Consider the following 21552-nt stretch of genomic DNA (forward strand, 5'->3'; position numbering starts at 1 on the left):
CGCGCTTTATAAGTACAGTATAAATAAAATCTGAAATTTGTTCAGAATTTTCAAAGATTTTTTAAAAGCGTGCACCGTATTCGTATTTTTTAAATTAAAAAAAATCACGTGGGCCCTTAAGCTGGGTATCGAATTCTCTACGGAGAAAACTGAAATGGTCGTTTTTTCTAGGAAGCGCGAACCGGCACAATTCCAGCTTCAATTTTTGCATTCGACACATACGATGAGTCTCGAAGTCTTGGCAGGAGTAACCCCACTTACTCTACGGTTCACAGAATTATCCTACATATTTCTCCTCCGTTGCAAGATCATGAATACATCAGAAAATCTACTCCAACAGACTCCTCAGTCAAGTTTTATGGCTTTATACCATGAGTACCTTACCCATGAAGTTCACTTCTTCCAGTGCCTCTTTCAAACTCAAAGATCCTTGTTCCGTGTATGTCGCTGAACTGGGTGCAGTATACTACGCACTAGGGACCATTGAAACATTGCCCATCGACCATTATTTTATTTTTTCAGACAGTCTCAGCTCAATAGAGGCAATCCGCTCAATGAAAGTTGATAAATGCTCATCTTATTCCATAACAAGAATAAGATTAGGTATTTTGGTCGAAAAATTATTCAAGATTACCTTAGCATGGCTTCCCTCTCATTGCTCGCTTTCGGGGAATGCGAAAGCGAACTCGCTAGCTAAGGTGGGCGCTTCAGAAGGCACACTTTTTGAAAGGCAAATTTCTTATAATGAATTTTTCCACATTCCTCGTCAGCACACGCTCGTAAGTTGGCAGCGCATTGGAAATCTACTCAGTTCTAATTGAACAACGATTGGAGCATGTTGTCGCTGTTGTGGTGAAGCTCTTCATTTATCATGAAAGCGCGGATGAACGGTGTCACCAAGAGCCTGTTTGTGCACCTTAGACCAGAAGGGAATCCATCAGGAGGAGAGTGATGCCACAAACGGTTCCCCGGGAAGATCTCGAAGCAGCCGCTACACACACACATACACGCGCGGAATTCTTTCCGTTTGGATGCCATTCAGCATCGAGAAAGATCCGGAAAATAATCTGCCAGTTCCTCTGGGAAATTAAAATTACATTCATGTGAAAGAGTTTATTTGAATACATTTGGTTTTGTGATTTTTCAATCAATCGCAATTAACAGGATTTTTTTTATCCCATTTATTTATTTAAGGCTCATTAGCATTTTAGCTGTAACAGAGCCGAATTTTAATCGTGTACATGTCACATGGTTATCATATCAATAATTAGCACATTACACAGTTGCCATTCGCCAGTATTCCTTCTATACCATTACACATGGTACATTCACGGAGTAGCCATTTAGGCGTAAGAGTTATTCTTTCTGTTCTTCCATTATCCAGTTGGACCGCGGAGACAGTTGATTGATCATTGTTGAGTTATGTATAGAACAATAGCCCGATGTGTCTGGCAGAGCAGAGCAGTTGTATGGATTAATCGATCTTATTTCGACCGTGGATCGATCTCCATCGCTGATGATTGTTGCGTGGACGTAGCTATTCTGTAACAACACAAAGATGGTCAATGAGGGTCCTGAGTTTTGAACTCACGATCGATCGCTTACTAAGCGAACGCGCAACCAATGTGGCTACGGAGACCCCCTAATTAACAGGATAGCTTCTGAAGATTATTCTTCCCCATCAGTAGGATATTTCCGTATCCAATATTAGATGCATAAAACCTTGTGCCTCCAACGTAACGCTCTCGTTTTCGAAGTTCTACAAATATTCATTCATTCAGAATGAATTTAGATTCAACTTCAAACAAATGATCTCACCCTTGCGGTTATACCATAGATATAACCCACTTCCTGTTTTTAATTTTAATATGACGCGTGAAACAAATAAGTGTAACTTTAGAAGTGTTCTGTGTTAATTTATATTATTTTACTTGTCATTGGGGTACAATGTTACCTGTTGACCAAATAAACAAATAATAATTAATAATAATTGAGATCAGAGTTCAGCTCACTAGAAATATTGTTGCAGAATTAATTTTAGTGTAGCGCTCCGCGTGGTCGTTTCTGAAAAGTTTGGTAATTTCTGTTCCAAAAATTATTAAAGATGGAAGACAAAAGGTGGATAATGTCAACCTAAAGGAAACCCGTCGTGGCTAGCCATCTGCAGAGTCTTCGATTTGTTCCGTGAACGAATTCTGAATTTCAAACTAAAGTCCACGATTGAACTTTTTTTAAAATTTCAACGGCCTTGATGTAGCGAAATCTGCAATATGTAACTGTGAAGAATATGCCGTTATTTTAACCACTAGTTTTAGTCGATGAACTTCTTAGAATGAATTTCTATTTTGAAGGGTCGTCTGGTATGTTTATGAATGAAAGAATCCGTTAATATCTCTCTAGTTCTTCTTGTATCTGGTGTACTAAAGGGTGTGTCACATCAAATTGCATCACGGAAAAAACGCTGTAGAAATTTAATTTTTAGGAATTATATCTTCAGCTTTCGCTTATAATCAGATAAGAGTGTATAGATCACGTTGGCCATACTTCACTGTCAATTTTTCGTAAATTTGGAAAAATGTCGTCAAACGAAAAAGAGCGTCGTGAATTAATCCTGTGCACTCATTTCGAGAATCCGGAGTTGTCACATCGGGACATCGGTAAGATGCTGGGAATCGTCCAATCCACGGTCAGCAGAGTACTAAAACGATACTTCGAGAACCTAACCATCGACCGGAAGGTGAAGAACGGCAAAAATGGATGCTCCGTCAGTGAAAAAGATCACAAGCGCGTAGTTAAGCAGTTTAGACGTGATCCGAGAAGTTCGGTCCGGGATGTCGCCAATAAGCTGAATTTGTCAAGTTCATTCGTCCAGCGGACCAAGCAGCGGGAGGGCCTGCGTACATACAAGGTTCAGAAGGCTCCTAACCGCGACGAAAGGCAAAACATGGTGGGGAAGACGCGAGCCCGGAAGCTGTACACCGAAATGCTGACGAAGCCGCATTGCCTGGTAATGGACGACGAAACCTACGCCAAAGCGGACTTTCGTCGGCTGCCGGGCCTGTTGTTCTTCTCCGCAGAGGACAAATTCAGCGTTCCGGAGGAGATTCGCAAGCAGAAACTATCCAAGTTTGCCAAAAAGTACACGGTGTGGCAAGCGATCTGCTCTTGCGGAAAGCGGAGCGCCCCCTTCGTGATGACAGTCGTTGGATGGTGCGTATCAGATAAAACATATCGAAGTGGAATGAGATATGATGAAAACCGCTCTCTTTGATTCTAGACGAGATGCCTCCTGTGTTATGCATGGATGAAATAAAGAAAAAAAAAACTCACCAATTGTAATATAAGATAATTACCAATACCGAACACAATTATCAATTCATCAGTAAAAACATGTTACTTCAATATAGGGAAAACATATTTGGCATGGAAAAGGCAATTCTCTATTATAATTTTTACTTTCTGAGTGTTTATTCAACCCAATGCGAATTTTAATTGGACTAACAACACCTAATACTATATGTAGAGCATATGGCAAATCACTTTTTCTAATATTTCTTCACTTTTCCAATTTTTCTTGCCGTATAAGCGGGAACACACCTTGGTTTTTATTTATGAAAATTTGAATAAATCGTTTCATATAGCAAGTTATTTTGAACACAACTGCTACCATATACAATTTTACACGTACACTTGTGCTAAATTTTTCACAATAAAGGATCGGTCATTAATATAAAATTTCACGGAGCAACCAACACTAAAGTTCCAAATTTAAATTTTATTTGCTATTTGCTAGAATTAATCGCATCACTCACCTTACTTGCCATATAAAAATGCCCTCGACTTGCATATATTTGCAATGCCAATTTCCACCGGGCACCTTGGTTTTGATGTCTCTGTTAGGGAACACTTTTCGGTGGGAACAAAGGCTCCCCCTACTTTCATGTATTTTCAATGTCGATTTCCCCCAGGCAGCTTGGTTTTGATGCCTCTGTTAGGGATGCCTTCCGTTAGGATAGGGGTTGAGATTTCTCAATTGTTCGATAGTTAGTTTCATGACATATATTATTTTCTTCAATATAAAAAATTGTTATGGAGTGCCGAAATTGATTGACGCAAAAATTACATCAATCCATCATGAAATGACTGAGTAATAAGCGTTTGAATTTGGACAATTTTCACGATGTCCTCGATTTTCAATTTTCAATTTGTACTCCAATATGTTCCCGAAAGACGTAATCCTACGTCAAAAACTACAACCTGACGTTGTACAGAACCTTATGGACGGGGTAAAGAGGAAGGTGCGAGCATACGGGCTTGGGCTCGAAGTATGAATAAAAAGAAAATGCCAAAAGTTGTTTAATAGTTTTTATTTTACTGTCTAAAATTTTCAAAAGGATCGGTCTACTGAGCGAATTTCTACAGCGTTTTTTCCGTGATGCAATTTGATGTGACACACCCTTTAAGTATGACAGTAGTACGTCCCACAACGCTTGGTAAGTTTACTGGGCAACAGTAGACGGACTGTGCACTAAGTTTCCCGGTTACGGTACTGTGAATAATACATAAAACAAACTTCAATGAAAGATCAAACAGATTTGTATACACAAATTTCCTTTCCGGGTATTCATATCGAGCACCAAGCTACAAACGCTTAGGTATGTAGTTAGCTATGAACTGATCTATAGTCAAAATCTATTCATTAAAATTTGTTTTGGTTTGTTTATACCTCAAATCATCTGTACACTGAGAGGAATAGTTATTATATATGATCAATTTTTTGGTAAATATTACCAATTCGCTAGTCATTTTCTACCCTACTAATCATTGGTATATCCTACGAATAAAAATTGGTAGACATAAATGTCAAACAAAACTACAGTTTGTGAGTTCAATGTTGGCTCAATTTCGACCTTAGCTGATTTGTTGGCCCTCCATTGGTTGGATGATGACGATACTTTCAAATAATTATTTTTTATTGCGAATATTTTTATTCTTATTAATGTTCTTATTCTATTCTTAATTTTATAAAATTATTGAAAACCTTTTTCTGTAGGTTTTCCTTTCCCTTTCCTGCTTTCCTGAAATCGGCACCCCGTCGTACGTACTCGGATGGGACACCAAAACAGTAATCCTCGATAATGCATGTCGCACGCTCTTCGTTTCCTTGATGTGGCTCACGCTGGTTACGGGTGTCTCTTATGCGAATACGTTGTCAAATATGACAACCACACAGAATAGCGATATTTCTACAAAGTAGAACGAAAATATTTTAAAAATAATTAAGCATTTACCTATTTTCACTGGAAATCCCAATCGAAAATGACAACGGAACATCAAATCTGCCGTAAGAAAAACCTTTTTATTAATAATATTCCAAACATCTTTCACACATCTAACTACACAGAAAAGTCGAAATTTACCTAAAATAGCCATGTTCGTAGCACTGTCAACCGATTTCGAAACCAGCGCCAAATCTTTTTCGTCCTTGCCACTATCGATCGCCTTCGCCGACGGATCTTTACCTTTGTCTATTTCCCTTGGCGGATTGCTTGATTGCCGACGCTCCCGTCGCGGTCGAAATTATCCGGTTGCGCATCCAATAATGTCCTCCGCGCTTCGACCAGAATTAGGAATGTTACTACTCCATGTCCGAGCGGAGGCAGCATGTACCGATCCAGCAATGAAGCGCCTTGGAGCCAATTTTCCACACAAACTGATCCTCCCCATCATCCTTGGACACGGTTTTTTGAAGTCATGATTTGCGGATGAAATTATATCGCAGATGGGACACATATATCGCTTTCTCTCCGTCCGAATTTATGGGCTGCTGTCGGTGGTAATGATGGTGATGGTTTTAGCTGGGTATCGTCGCCAAGTACTGCTGTAGAATCATTGTTGTTGTGACGATGTGTTTAAGATTGTGGAACTACCGCCGTTGCATATTGTTCATCAGCTAGTGCAGTTTTTACGACTGCGTGAACCCTTGCTGTTGTTTCTAAGAATAAAAGCTGAGAAAAGGAAAATATTTAGTTAAAATGAATCATAACAAAAACAAAATGTTTACCTCCGAATCGTTTCGCTTCCACTAGACAAATGGCGATTGCACACACACAGTTGCTAGGAATGAAAATACTCAAGGTTACTTATGCTATGAAGTAAAATGTACGAATCATTGGTAGGGTTGTATATTGCATCTGACATCAGTTTAACAAAATTTTAGTAACATGTACAAAAAATGTGTACATTTTACAAATGTTTCGACTACTAAAGATTTGGTAGCTGCACTTACTAATGTTTGCCTCCAGTGTATCCCTTTTCCGGTACTTGTCGCCAGAATTCGAGGAACAATTCTTTTGGAACACGTGCTCGCTTCGACATTAGTGATACTGCCCTATAAATAATTCTCACACACACATACATGAGCACGTTTCTTTATTTTAAACTCTTCTCTAAATTAACTATTTTCGTATACTATTTATATTGGCCTTGAAAAGGACCTATTGTTTCGTGTTTGATTTAAATGCTTCCATACGAGAAAGAAGTTCAATGGAATCTTTTTACTTTTCTTCTATTTTGTATTAGAGAAGCTTGAAACTTTGTAATTCATTCGCATCTGGGCGATTTACTACAGCAAGGAAGCAATTCATAACTTCGTTATTCTTTTTTCGCTCTGGTTAGGTTAGGTTCGGTTTTTGTATTGTAGACACTTTAAACTTTATAGTTCATTAGCTGACCCGGCAAACCTCGCCCCGCCCAAAATTTGTGTTTTGTTATCCATACCTTCAAACATCCACGTTTTCTTACTATGAGCAAGCTCGTGGGTCCAATCGCAAAACTGTTCATTGATTGATCTTCTAATTGACCCCGTTGAATTTACCTTTTACTATAGAATTCCTAGTATTTCTAACAAAACTGTTTCATTTCTATGGCAGACCTCCCCCCCTCCCCTCTTCAGAAAGGTAGGAGAAGTGTTGAACCACCTTAGAAATGTTTCTTGCTCCCTAAAACCTCCACATGCCAAATGTGGTTCAGTTTGCTTGATTAATTCTTGAATTATGCAGAAATGTATGCTTCATTTGTATGGCAGTAAAGAGAGATGGGAGGAGTGTCTAACCACCATAGAAACATTTATTGCACCCTTAAACCTTTAGATGCCTAATTTGGTTTCATTTGCTTGAATAATTCTCGAATGATGCAGAAATTTGTGTTTCATTTGTATGGCAGCCCTTCCTTAGAGAGGGGGGCGGAGAGTCTAACCACCATAGAAACATTTATTGCACCCTTAAAACTTCAGATGCCTAATTTGGTTTCATTTGCTTGAATAATTCTCGAGTAATGCAGAAATTTGTGTTTCATTTGTATGGCAGCCCCCCCCTTAGAGAGGGGGGCAGAGAGTCTAACCACCATAGAAACATTTATTGCACCCTTAAACCTTTAGATGCCTAATTTGGTTTCATTTGCTTGAATAATTCTCGAATGATGCAGAAATTTGTGTTTCATTTGTATGGCAGCCCTTCCTTAGAGAGGGGGGCGGAGAGTCTAACCACCATAGAAACATTTATTGCACCCTTAAACGTTCAGATGCCTAATTTGGTTTCATTTGCTTGATTAATTCTCGAATAATGCAGAAATTTGTGTTTTATTTGTATGGCAGCCCCCTCTTAGAAAGGGGAGTGGAGAGTCTAACCACCATAGAAACATTTATTGCACCTTTAAACCTTCAGATGCCTAATTTGGTTTCATTTGCTTGAATAATTCTCGAGTAATGCAGAAATTTGTGTTTCATTTTCATGGCAGCCCCCCCTTAGAGAGGGGGGTGGAGAGTCTTACCACCATAGAAACATTTATTGCACCGTAAAACCTCCATATGCCAAATTTCGTTTCATTTGCTTGAATAATTATCGAGTAATGCAGAAATTTGTGTTTCATTTATATGGCAGCCCTCCTTAGAAAGGGGGGAGGGGTCTCGAACTATCACGAAAACCTTCCCCGGCCCTAAAAACCCCTATACACCAATTTTCATGTTGATCGATTCAGTAGTTTCCGAGTCCATAAGAATCAGACAGACAGACAGACAGAAATCCATTTTTATATATTAGGCTGTCAAAAAAGTTCTGCGGTATTTCCGCGAGGTGTCGTTGTAAGCGCGTAGTTCTAGTTGTATTCATTGTATCGAGTTATACTATAGCTTGTTGGAAAGGTATTTTTATAATATAGCTATAATATATAATATAGTCCTTGACAGTGTTTTGTTTGATTAAGTCGTTCGTGAGTTATAGTGTCGCAAATATGGAGCAAAATAAAGAGAAAATCCGACATATTTTACAGTACTACTATGACAAAGGCAAAACTGCATCTCAAGCTGCCAATAAAATTTGTGCAGTTTATGGACCCGATACAGTTTCCATTTCCACCGCACAACGATGGTTTCAACGTTTTCGTTCTGGTGTAGAGGTCGTCGAAGATGCGCCACGCTCCGGAAGGCCTGTCGTCGAAAATTGCGACAAAATCGCTGAATTAGCCAAGAAAGACCGGCATAGTGGCAGCCGTAGCATCGGCCAAGAGCTGGGGATAAGTCATCAAACCGTTATTAACCATTTGATGAAGCTTGGATTCACAAAGAAGCTCGATGTATGGGTGCCACACACGTTGACGCAAAAAAACATCTTTGACCGTATCGACGCATGTGAATCGCTGCTGAATCGCAACAAAATCGACCCGTTTCTGAAGCGGATGGTGACTGGCGATGAAAAGTGGGTCACTTACGACAACGTGAAGCGCAAACGGTCGTGGTCGAAGCCCGCTGAAGCGGCTCAGACGGTGGCCAAGCCCTCATTAACGGCCAGGAAGGTTCTGCTGTGTGTTTTGTGGGATTGTCAAGGAATAATCTATTATGAGCTGCTTCCTTATGGCCAAACGCTCAATTCGGACCTGTACTGCCAACAACTGGATCGCTTGAAGGTAGCACTCATGAAGAAGAGGGTATCTTTGATAAACAGAGGCCACATTGTCTTCCATCAGGACAACGCCAGGCCACACACTTCTTTGGTGACGCGCCAGAAGCTCCGGGAGCTCGGATGGGAGGTTCTTTTGCATCCGCCGTATAGTCCGGACCTTGCACCAACTGACTACCACCTGTTTTTGTCCATGGCGAACGAGCTAGATAGTCAGAAGTTAGCCACAAAAGAGGCCTGTGAAAATTGGCTATCCGAGTTTTTTGCCAATAAGGAAGCGAGCTTCTATAACAGGGATATTATGAAGTTGGCATGTCGTTGGGAACAAGTCATCGAACAAAACGGCGCATATTTGACTTAAAACAGATGATTGTAACTAATTTTATGAACAAATGAAAAACCAAAAAAAATACCGCTGGACTTTTTGACAGCCTAATATAATGGACAATATCGACAAGAAAACAAGAAAAAGAAAAGGAAGTTCCTAGCAATCCTTTTATATTATCTTTTTATGCCCCATCTAAAAAAACATTAATTCTTAGCTTATCAAGAAAACAGAGACAAAGAATATTAGAAATATGCAAACTTTATATTCCAGAACCTTTATCATCTGGTAATTATCTATAAGGTCATTATACATTCTTCTCTTCGATAAAAGACCCGAAAAATACGCAATAACTGCATGAAATGTGAAAAATATGTTTGTTTCGAACATGCAGTTATGCTATGTTCTGATTCTTACTCCAATGAAACGTCAATCGATTAAAACGTTTTTAAGTTATTTTATAGCTCTTAATACTTCCATGAATTATATTCAGTTGCATACTTTCAATTAATAACAGTGAAAAATTCGAATTTCGTTATTTGTGTTGGAGTATCAAAAAATACTCAACTTTAACCCATTTTAGGCCAAGCGTTCGAAAAATTGAACAGCAACTTTGAAAATTTTTCATGTCTTTGGACAGGAACAATATGGTAATGTTTTTGAGCCAAAAGATAGCTTAATTTATTAGCTACCACTTATATCGATTTCATTCAATTTTGAGTAACTTTATTGGATAATAAATTCGATTTAAAGCAATTAAAAACCCCAAGAAAATACAAAAATATGTGAAGTTTTCTACAGTATTGCTTTGAAGAAAGAACATACATTGTGATATAGAGCGAAAATCATACGATTAAGACGCATACAGGAAAATAACAGCCGGGGAAATTAAGTGTTCGAAAAAACGAACGTTGGCCATAACGAACATTTTTTTCTGCTGAATCAACACCAACACATCTAACCTCCTCTGCGCATTTTGATTTGTTTACTTTAGAAGACGGAAGGTTTTTCATTTATTCTTGCATTTTCAGTTGTGAATGTTTGCAAATATCGATTAATTTAACAAATATTATTGAACATCTGTATGATTTTTTGTCCGTAACAACCTTAGGTGATGGCGGCCCGTAGAATTTCTTTTGTGGGGGAGCCGGGGGAAATGATCAGTACGTGTAAAGAGGATTCTAATGAGATTTTTTGTGTGAATATTCTTCTGCCGGACCGAATAATGACCTCCCAACCCTCTGTGTCATTGTTTTTAGCAGTACTCTGGTACTTTGCAGGTTTTGGACAATGTTCGATTTTTTCGGGAAATGGATAATTGGAGAGACTAGTTTTTAAGCATTGACATTTCTCCACAGTTAACAATAAAAATAAAAGCATATGCTTTCGTTTGAAAAAAAAAGCCTGTCAGTAATATATGAGATAAGAAATGCCACATCTCACCTTAGGCGGATTAATTTGGATTTATACTTAGAGACCTCCATTCTCCTGTTTTTGTTCTTCCGGGAATCCGAAATTGATGCATTTATGAATACCGTATATTTGCTAATTGAAGTGACTTTTAGTTCGCAGTATGTTTGTACTTGCAAAAAAAAGTGCGGGTTTCGGCCAATGTTCGATTTTTCGAACAGTCATTTCCCGGAAAATGGAAGATGGGAAAAAAATAATTCTTGAACATTGGAGTTCCTTTAGCGTTAATAATCGAAAATACAACAATGGCTTTCGTCAAAAAAATATTTTTTTCAGCTTGGTCGTTAATGGGTTAAAGGAGGCTGAATTAGATGTCTATTAGAACATAATAAAGACGAGGAAAACATATTTTTTGGAGTTTTTTCATTCATCCATACCCTCTTCTTCAAATAAATGCCAATAAAGCCTGAAAAATACACAATTGCAACATCATTACAGATACAGTATACGTGTTATGATTTTGTACGCGAATACAGGAGGGTTAACGGGGACCCTGGTCTGGAAAATCGAAAAAATCAAATTACTGTTTCTTTTGCATTTTTGGGAAGCTTATGCCCTCAGAAATGTTGTCCTAAAAGGATTTTTCGATTTTGATTTCGTTGGAAAGTTACAACCAAAAGTATGAAGATACCTCAAGTGATATAGTATTGCTGTACGAATTTTGAAACGCGTTTTCTCGAAACCATGTTTTCTCAACTGGGGGTATCGGTATCTCAGGATCTACTCGTCCGATTTGGCTAATCTTTTTTATCAGCATGTAAAAATGGATTATCTAAAGCGTTACATAGCCGTTTTTTGATATCTCATTTTTCGATTTTTTATGAGCTTCTAAAGAGCGATTTAACTCATTTTAAACAAAAATGGCCGCCATTTTGACAATTTTTCGAATAAAGAGCGATTTTTCATGAAAAATAACTCATTTTAAACAAAAATGGCCGCCATTTTGACAATTTTTCGAATTTTCAAAAACCCCTATGTAACGCTCTAGGTATTGTCCTGAAGTTTCGGAATATTAATTGGAATTTGTTCTACGATACCCCTTTGCTTCAGAATCGATACCACCATCAAGGTATCGATTTTCAGACAGCATCCAGCGTAATAATCATTATTCGTGCGCTCAAAAAAATCGAAAATACATCTTCAAATATACTTTAAACAATAACCAAAATACCCGAACACTTCACTTTATTCGTAACATCCGAAAAATATCACGAAAACTCATTATTTTCCAACCTTCCAGACAGGGGTCCCCCCTTAATAATTCCTCTAAGGCCGAGGATAAGTAAACGCGGTGCGGTGCGATGCGTTGCGAAGCGATCAATTGGAGCTCATTGCGTGCCACGACATACTGATCGCTTTAGATCGCCCGTTTTTTGATATTTCATTCCATTCCATTCAACATGTAAACAACCCAGCACAAGAATGCCAGATATGATTACATGTCTTCATTTTGTCACCAATTGAATTGTGAGATACATATTTAACTTAGTAATCAATTGTATGTATGCGATATAATAAACAACCCAGTTTTTATTTTCGTTGAATGAGTTCGATTGTGAATATATTTGAGGGGCTTAGAATGAAAGGGGTGTAAGTGACTTGATCGATTTCTCTACATCGACTCTCTCTTTGGGTCATAACTTAGCTGCAAATACATTCCCAGTTGTGTTTACCAATGTGGAAAATAGGTCGGATCCTCATCTATCGGATTCTATAGCAAACTTGAATTGGAAAGTTTTTGCAGTTGAGTTATTAACTAAATAAAAAGTTGATGAAGAGAAATCGATCAAGTCACTTACACCCCTTGCATTCTGAGCCCCTCATTTATGAAAATCGTCTGGCAACCATCACTTGCGTTTCCTCTCGGCAAAACACTCCACAAACAGTTTCGCCGCATTGAAATCCGCATCGCATCGCGTTCACTATATCCTCGGCCTAACAGTCTCTGTCTCACAAAACGAGAATCAATAATTTCGTTTGGAGGAGGCTGAATTACATGACTACTGAAAGTGAGTGGAATTGAAGAAAAATATTTTCTGGAGTTTTTTCATTTAATTATATCTTTTTTTGCTTGGAAAAAAGTTTGAAATTGCAAAAAAATACAGAGACACGCACAGTCAGTGACATACGAGTTATGATTTTGCGCGCGAGTACAGGAGTTTTAATACTATGTTTTATTAACTAGAACTACATTCATTTTCTAATAACTTTTTGATAAAGTCAACGTTGTTAGACCGGGGTTTAACATTTGAACGATTAGTCGCCTGTAATGCCCGAAGTCCACCCCTGATGTATATTATACAGGGTTTTCCACAGCCGGGTGCTATGATTGACGCTAGGATCGTTAGCAAAATCTCAAGCAGAACTGTCAGTGGGATACCCAATTCATATGAAAACAAAGGGAAAATGTCAGTGGGATACCCGATATGTTGGCTCCTGTCAGTTCAATGGGGGTTCTCTAAAGACGTCACCCGGCTGGTTTTCCATTTCGGGCTTCCGAAAGTATACAGCCCTGCGCTGACAACCGTTTGACATAGCTGTCAACCAAAGCGTCATATCGTTAGTTGAATGTCTGCCATTTTACAATATGGATCGTTTTAGCATCGCACAACGTGTTAATTTTGTTAAATCATACTATAAAAATGATGAAAAGCAAATGTTTTTCGAGCATTACGGACGGATTTTGGTCGTCATGGACGGCCTACAGAGCACACAATCGCTAATGTAGTGCGTAAATTCGAACAAACTGGATCCGTAGCGGATATTGTGAAACCTGTGAATCATCGTAATGTGCGTTCGACCGAAAATATTGCTGCTGTTGCTGCCAGTGTGGAGGATGACCCGAATGTTTCGATTCCACGGCGTGCTCAGCAATTGGGCTTGTCAAACACATCATTGTGGCGAATTTTGCATTTGGACTTGCACCTACATCCATATAAAGTCCAACTGGTACAAAAATTAGAGCGTGGTGACCTTGGAATGCGTCGGGCATACGTCGATTGGGTGAACGAACAAAAGCAACAAAATGCTGAATTTTCGCATCAAATTTTCTTCAGCGATGAGGCACATTTCGAGCTCGGTGGCTATGTGAACACCCAAAATTTCCTTATATGGGGCTCAGAAAATCCACACGTGATTGTTGAGAGGCCATTGCATCCGCCAAAAGTCACTGTTTGGTGCGCATTATGGTCTGGTGGAGTCATCGGGCCGTATTTCTTTGAAAATTAGGACGGCGAGACGGTAACTGTGAATGGTGAGCGCTATGGCCCCATGTTAACCGATTTTTTTTGCCACAAATTGAAGATATGGATACGGATGACATGTGGTTTCAGCAGGACGGCGCCACGTGCCACACAACACGACCGAACATAGCCATATTGCGAACGAAGTTTGAGGGACGCATAATTTCGCGTTTTGGTGATGCCAATTGGCCGTCCAGATCATGCGATTTAAACCCGCTAGACTTTTTTTTTGTGGGGTTATGCGAAAGACCGTGTCTATGCCAACTCTCCGCAGACTCTTGAACATTTGAAAGACAACATTCGTGAAGTTATGACCGAGATACCGCCCCATATGTGCCGAAAAGTCATCGAAAATTACCTGTTCCGGATCAAGGTGTGCGAGTAAGCCCTAGGTGGACATTTGAATGATGTTGTATTTCACACATAATGGCATAAACCAAACTTTAATTTGAAATAAAAGTTTCATCGAAATTCGAATTCAAAGTGTGTTTTATTTCAATTTACTTTCGGAATTTAAAGTTGGAAAACCCTGTATAGGGGAAAAGGGGGAATTTGGACCACCTTAGCAAATCGCCTAATATTTCCAAACCAATACGGTCTAAATAAAAAATGTCACATTGTATACTAAGCTACACTTGTTTTCTCTCAATCTATAATGTTTAATCATTATATCAAGCTTTAAACTACCAAATATATCATAAAATAAAAGAGATGATTTTTGGTCATTAAAATTTGATGCGGGGTGATTTGGTCCAGTGTGTGTTTCATCGAAAAAAAACATACTTATGTTTATGTTAAATATTTTGGAATAATGTTACAACCAGTAACAGTGTTCTGGGATCGATACCAGGTGTCTTGACCAGATTCTAGACCAGAAAAATTGGATTGAGACCATCTCGAATTCTGCATGGATTTTTTCACTGTTGTTCGAGCATTTTCAAACACTTTCGATGCTTGGTCAAAAAAAATCCATTCTTGATGGCCTGATTTGTTCTTTCAAGCTCCTCCTTCTTCCAATGTTGTCTGCCCATCCTCTTTTTGTAATTCAACGGCATCTGGAATCAATTAGACCAAAGAAAAACCTCAAATCTGTAGGACCAATTCACCCCACAAAAACGTGTCCATGTCACGTTTAAACATGCAAAAATTAAAATGCAATTAAATTCATTTTTTGTTATCAAACTTACAGTTCCACTGCATCAAATTGTTCCTCTTCTGTAGGCGAACAGAACTTTACTGCACAATACACGAAAAGTTCGAAAAGCACGATCGGAAAATTCACATTTTTTGACAATCAAAGTGCTTGATGTGTTCATGCTACCATTTCCTTCCACCTGTCGAATTTTACCAAAGTTTTTTCACGTTAGTTACATACGGTTCATTAATAAAAGAAGATGACATTATAAAAAATCCCAGTTGAGCCGTACTTTTTGAGATAATGGTGTGGTCCAAATCACCCCGTATGCCCAACTCACCCCGTGTTACCCTATCTATGTATTCTCCTTTCTTTAATGTTGCATAATGGATCAAAATGAAACGGTGAATCAATTACAGAAACTTTCCATAAGGGTCGGAAAGGTAGAAAAATTTAATTGTAAAATAACAAAAAATGCACCAACATTGGGCTGCTTGTCTCATACAAAGTAAGAATGGAAAACAAGAATCATGAATAAATGTAACAATATGCCTCAGCCCAAACTGTACAGGATTTGCTTGACGAAAAACAGTTTTCACTGGAGACGATCGAAAGGTAAGTTTTCACTGAAACCCGACGAAAACTTGAATCGTTTCGAAATGCATAATTTTCAGTTGATGCCCCAAAAGGTAACGCGAATCGTTGGCATAAATTTCGACATGTTTCTGTTTTCTCGGGTCATCACGCAGAAGCACTCTGAAGGCCGATCCCTCGTCTGAAAGTCATTTGTTTTCTCGCCGCTTCCCGGTAACCAACGCCGAGCTCTGCTTTTATATTATTTTAAGTTTTCATTTATTCACTTGTTATTCTTATCTGAGGTTTGTTTTATTAAATTTTATTATATCTTCTTATCCGCTCGTTCTCCCTCAGCTTCTTTTGTTTTATTTACATTTCGATGTACCTCTCTTTCTCCTTTCCCTTGGTTGATTTCCCTCCATGGAAAAAGTTGCAACTTGTTCTGGGCTCTTGCTCTTGCCAGACGACAACGACTCGCGCAAAACGTGAAACGAAGCCACGGGGAAGGTGGTTTCTTCCTTCTTCCAAGCAGACACTTTTTCAAGATTCACGACGAGATATGCTTCTTTGCAGCATGACCCGGCCACCTTGCACTGTTGTTGCCTCCACTTCCCGCACTTCCCTCGCATCCACTCAGGCTCTTAACCCCCATTCGCACTTAGATGCTTCCCTCGGATGTCGCCCATCACAGGCAAGGCAAACTACAATCTTCATTGGCCGTCTCGCAGTTTATTAAAGGGCCCTTCCGTTCGGCAGACCAAGGCCAGCGCATTCAGCAGAGCCGACAGTCCTCCGGAGAGGGCGTCACCGGACGGATCGGAAAGGGCTCATTGCCTTTTATGTGCTGATGTTACAATTGTTTCCACTTTTATTGCCTCTGGTGGTTGTGTTTGGCACCGTGGTCCCGAACTAGCCGTGTGCTGAACTTGTTTATTTGCTTTTGCCCGGTGGCGATGTCCGCTCGGCAGTTGCTATCGCTGGAGAAATGTGGTTTGTTTTAGATCATCGGAGTGAAGCGATGCATTACTTTAAAAAAAAATCATAGCATCATCTGCAGATTCGGTATCTCGGAATTTAAATTTGAGATGCTAGGGACTTTCGGGTTATCTAATTCAAATTTTAAAGATTACTTATCGATTTACCGAAGCATCTCATTAATTTTAGATGGTACTAACGTTCCCAGAGGAACTTCGTTTCGTAGAACTTCTCAACGTAATATTACTTACATCATTTTGAATTAGTACATATTTATGAGATTGTTATGACAAATATCACGCTTTGATTGTGTTCTGAGTGAAAAGTTCGGGAATCCGCAGTTAAAGAAATGGAGCGTGACAGAAGTGAATACGCGAAAAACTTAGCACATAATATTCAGACTGAGACCAATACCATAAATTTTGTTAACCCGACAGCTACTTTCTTAGAAGACCCTTTCAAGAGCTCTGCATTATTCATCATTTGCGCTACTTATTATAGAGTTGGAGTCCTAATGGTATCGTTTCTCATTCCTTCTTGACTTCGCAACGAAACCTCTTTCGAGAATCATTCTATCTCAGTTCGATATCTTCTTCTGCGGCTCACATTCCGGTGAACGTGACTGACGTTGTTACTTCGTCCGCCAGTGTTTACGGCAAAGAAATTGTAATTAAATGCCAGGTCTCACTCTCCTCGCTGCTGCTGGCGCTGCAATGACTTCGTTTACCGTTCAAATATTCAACCACACTCTGTCGCCTTTGACATGCAACCTCCGTGAAATCCATTCAACCTTGTCTAGTCTGCGCCATGTCAACGAACCTCACTTCTGCATAAAGGTGCTATTGCCTCCGTTCTGCACAACAAGTGCAATTACACAGTTTAGTAGCTTATTCTTCCCCTCCGTAGGTTCAGTCGCTGGGTCCCTCAATTGGGGTTTCCCCCATCATCCCAACGGCTGAAACGTTGCTAAGCATTAGGTTTTCATCGAGTCACGAACCTAATGAGTTTGATGGCAGCAAATTATCGTTCATTACAATTTTTACAAGCCAAGACCTCCCCGCGATGATGTACAAAGTGCAGCCAATCACGTCGGAACAATATGTATTAAATAGTTTCGCGGACGGATCCACCCTCAAACCTCAAACAGATGGGGGCAGGGCAGGTGACTGCGATAAACATCGACACACAAAAACAAACGAACTCGGTGAGATGAAATTAAACTCGCTTCAAACACGTAACGTTGGCATCGAATCAATGTCATTCGCTGCTATTACTTGCACACCAACCACCCCCCCCCCTTGTCCCCTTGAGGGGCGTCTGGCGTTTTTCATGGCAAATGAAAATTTTCTTATTTTCTCAGGTGCAATCGAGCGCCGTTCGTCATCCGGTCAGTTGCGAGAGTAGAAGCCGTATATGCCGAACCGGCGGGGTATTGGAGACACCTGACGCATCGATGTTTGTATAAAGACGGAGGAGCCATGACATCGCGAGGTGTGGGAGTCACGTGTCGTGATTAAAGTCAATTTGCAGTGGTCTCATATGGCAGAGTCTCAGCCCGCAGGAACTCTGGTGGTTTCCAAGCAGTTTGGGTAACATTCTAATCACTTTAAGTGTTTGCTCCAGACCAATAAGGCGGAGAAGTTCAACCAGGCCAATGTGTCCACTAATGGTTTATTCATTATCTTCATAATTATGAATCCTTTCGTTTTCCTCTGATCGGTTGGGTGATTACGAAATCATTATGTCATACAAAATAAGTGGATCAGAAATTTAGTTTTGTTTGACAGCGGTTCAGCAGTTGACAATGCTGAAGATAAAATATTTGAAGTAGAACTCCGTATCTCTTTAAGGATACCAAATCAGAAAACATATCACATTTGGATGAATAATTGATAACTCTTCTAGGTGCGATTTTTTTTAATTTGCATACCAATCGGAGAGGATATATTCTAACATTTGTTAGATATCTTCTTCTTCTTCAATGGCACTAACGTTCCTAGAGGAACTTCGCCGTCTCAACGTAGTATTACTTGCGTCGTTTTTATTAGTACTTAGTTAAGATTTCTATGCCAAATAACACGCCTTGAATGCATTCTGAGTGGCAAGCTCTAGAATACGCGTGATCACAGTGCAAGTCGGAGGAAATTTCTTTGACGAAAAATTCCCCCGACCAGAACGGGAATCGAACCCGAACACCCGGCATGTTAGTCATGACGCTAACCACTCGGCCACGGGTGCACGTTGTTAGATATACCATACATTACTATAAATCAAGACCACACAAAATTTATCAAGAACGTCTCATGGACGAGGACGAGGGAATTTAAAATCTATAGTGTGCAATAAGTGAGCTCTAGAGAGAGCGTGACACGGCTGGGAGAGGTATATTTCCTGAATTGCTTGTGACGTTACTATGACGTGATGGATGCCCCCTGAGAAAAGATAAAAAATATCATGTTAACAGTATTATTCTGAATCTTTATTCCATACAATTGATGCTTTGAATATAATACATATTCAACAAAAACAGCTATGCGTTAAACGCAATTGCAGCAGAGACTCTTGCAAAAAATCTGAAACCGATTGTCACAATTAAAACAATTAAACCAATCTTTTCCTTGGTCAGAATCAGAAAACAGAGTTCCACAAGTTTCGCAAAGAGTATCTTCTTCAACGCTGCTTTTAGAAGATTTTGGTTTTCTTGATTTCTGCCTTTGACCCTTTTTAATCTCATTGATTTCTCTTGATGCCTTCGCTTTCTTAAGATTCTGTGTGAATTCATCAGTAGTGATATTTTCACTTTTCTCTGTTTTACGTTTTCTTGCCGAATCTTTCGGGGTCACATATTTTGGCAGCGGGCAAATACTGGATGGCGATACTATAAATAAATCGTCTGTAGATGAAGCACTCTGCTTTTCATCTAGAATCTCAACTTTGATCGCAGCCTTGCCACTTCAATGAACTTGTCAAGTTTTTTCAAACCTTTACCCATAAGTTGATTTGCACGATAATATACCCTACGCAAAATATTATCTCAATCGAACTTCATCTCAAATTTTAATGTCTTCTTCTTCTTCTTGAATGGCGTTAACGTTCCCTGTGGAACTTTTGCCGTCTGAACGTATGCATTAACTAGCGTCATTCATTAATACTTAGTTGATATTTCTTAAGCCAAATAACACGCCTTGAATGTATTCCGAGGGGCAAGCTCTAGAATACGCGTGATCACAGTGCAAGTCGAAGGAAATTTCTCTGACGAAAAATCCCCCGGCCAGAACGGGAATCAAACCCGAACACCCGGCATGATAATGTGATACGCTAACCACTCAGCCACGGGTACATTCTAATGTCTGCAACACTAATAAATGAAGTTCGAATGAGCTAATATTTTGCATAGGGTATATTATCGTGCAAATCAACATTTCACAACAAGTTCCGAATGAAAAATCGAGATAACTATTTTTATTGGCACCTAAAACCATACGTTTCGTCTCGTATTCCGAAAAAAAAACGAAAAGCCCCAGAGTGCAATATTTGACAAAAAAATTATTTCGAGATGACACTAGATCTCGACGTTTCATGCAATTTTAAGACATTTGGCATCAAATTTTTTTTTCGAAAACCCCGATTTCCTTTACCCAAACTCCCCCCTTGGGTGATTTTTCGATTTTCAAAAAACCCAAACTTTGACCGCTTTGCGCCATCTCCCTTAAGTCCGACCGAGCTGATATTTGGCATAGGGTGTTTTTTCGAGGTGGTGAACATTTTGTATAGGTTAACCTTTTGAAATTTTAGGGTTACATTCATTGGCACCCTAATTTCCATCTATAATCAAAAGCACCGGGCTTTGCTCAGTAGGATTCACGTTGTGAAGGAAATGTTCGAACCAAGTACTGAAAAGTTCTGCCGTCATATAACCTGTAGGATTGCAAGCAAAAACGGTTCCTTGTGGAGCACCTTTTTTCAAATATGTGTGCATGTGAGTTCTTGCGAAAATCATAAATGAAGGCACAAAGTGACCTATGGTTGACATACACATCGTCACGGTAATGTTTTCGCCCCTTTCGGCTGATGTTATGCCACCTATTTGTTGACGTAGAACTACGTCTTTCATTAAGGGTGCCAAATCAGAAAACAGGTCACGTTTTTATGAAATAAAGTTAACGTTAATAACTATTTTCATCGCGGACGGATTTTGGCGATTTACATACTAAACGAATCGGAAATTCCGTAAGATTTGTTCAATATACTATACATTAGATTCCCCTGGTTTGTAGATGGTTAAAATTCATGAAAACTTTAAGCGTTTCCATTTGCCCATACATCTGTTCTGCCCATTTGTGTGCTTTCCCGAACAGAGCTGTCAATAACGAGCAACTAATCAACTTTGCTTTCGCTGCGTTTCGATCTAAGATTGGACCCCACCAGTGGTAATCCAACTTGGATATCGTCGTTTGGTTTTTCTGTTCGTTTTTCGCGTTATTCGTATCGTGTTTTTTTTCCGCGTAATAAGTTGGACGCTTCGCGTAGTGTGTGATGAGCAAGAAGAAGAGGAAGGTGGGTTCGAGCCCTGCAAAAAACAAATGCATTGCCAGGGGCAATAAAATTTCGAGGCAAGCGTCATCTAATGCTGCACGCGATGTTGGCGCAGTGAAAAGCGCTCGCACTGAACCGAGCCTTCGCGGGTGTGACACCGCATCGAACAACAGCGAAGTAGGCGATTTCGGCGCGTCGGTCGAAAATGTAAACGCCGTTACCCAGGCAGCAACTAAAATCAAGCTCCCCCCGCTGGTGGTGAAGGCGGTCGCTCTTGACAAACTCATCAACGAATTCGCATCGATGGGAGTTACAGCAGAGAACAAGCTGTGTGGCAAA

At 39.6% G+C, this 21552-nt stretch overlaps 1 protein-coding gene and 1 long non-coding RNA gene across 2 annotated transcripts in view; both read right to left on the reverse strand.

Moving 5' to 3' along the window:
- Positions 1-21552, reverse strand: part of LOC129771764 (probable serine/threonine-protein kinase DDB_G0282963) — a 482877-nt gene that overhangs the window by 294182 nt on the left and 167143 nt on the right. The gene's annotated exons all lie outside the window — the stretch shown is intronic.
- On the reverse strand, positions 4942-6119 carry LOC129771765 (uncharacterized). Its single transcript, XR_008742472.1, has 3 exons — positions 6065-6119; positions 5421-6008; positions 4942-5339 (listed from the first exon to the last, which is right to left on the reverse strand). It is a non-coding gene; the product is annotated as an uncharacterized LOC129771765 (long non-coding RNA).

This window comes from Toxorhynchites rutilus, chromosome 2 (assembly GCF_029784135.1).
Source record: "Toxorhynchites rutilus septentrionalis strain SRP chromosome 2, ASM2978413v1, whole genome shotgun sequence".
Classification (NCBI taxonomy): Eukaryota; Metazoa; Arthropoda; class Insecta; order Diptera; family Culicidae; genus Toxorhynchites; species Toxorhynchites rutilus.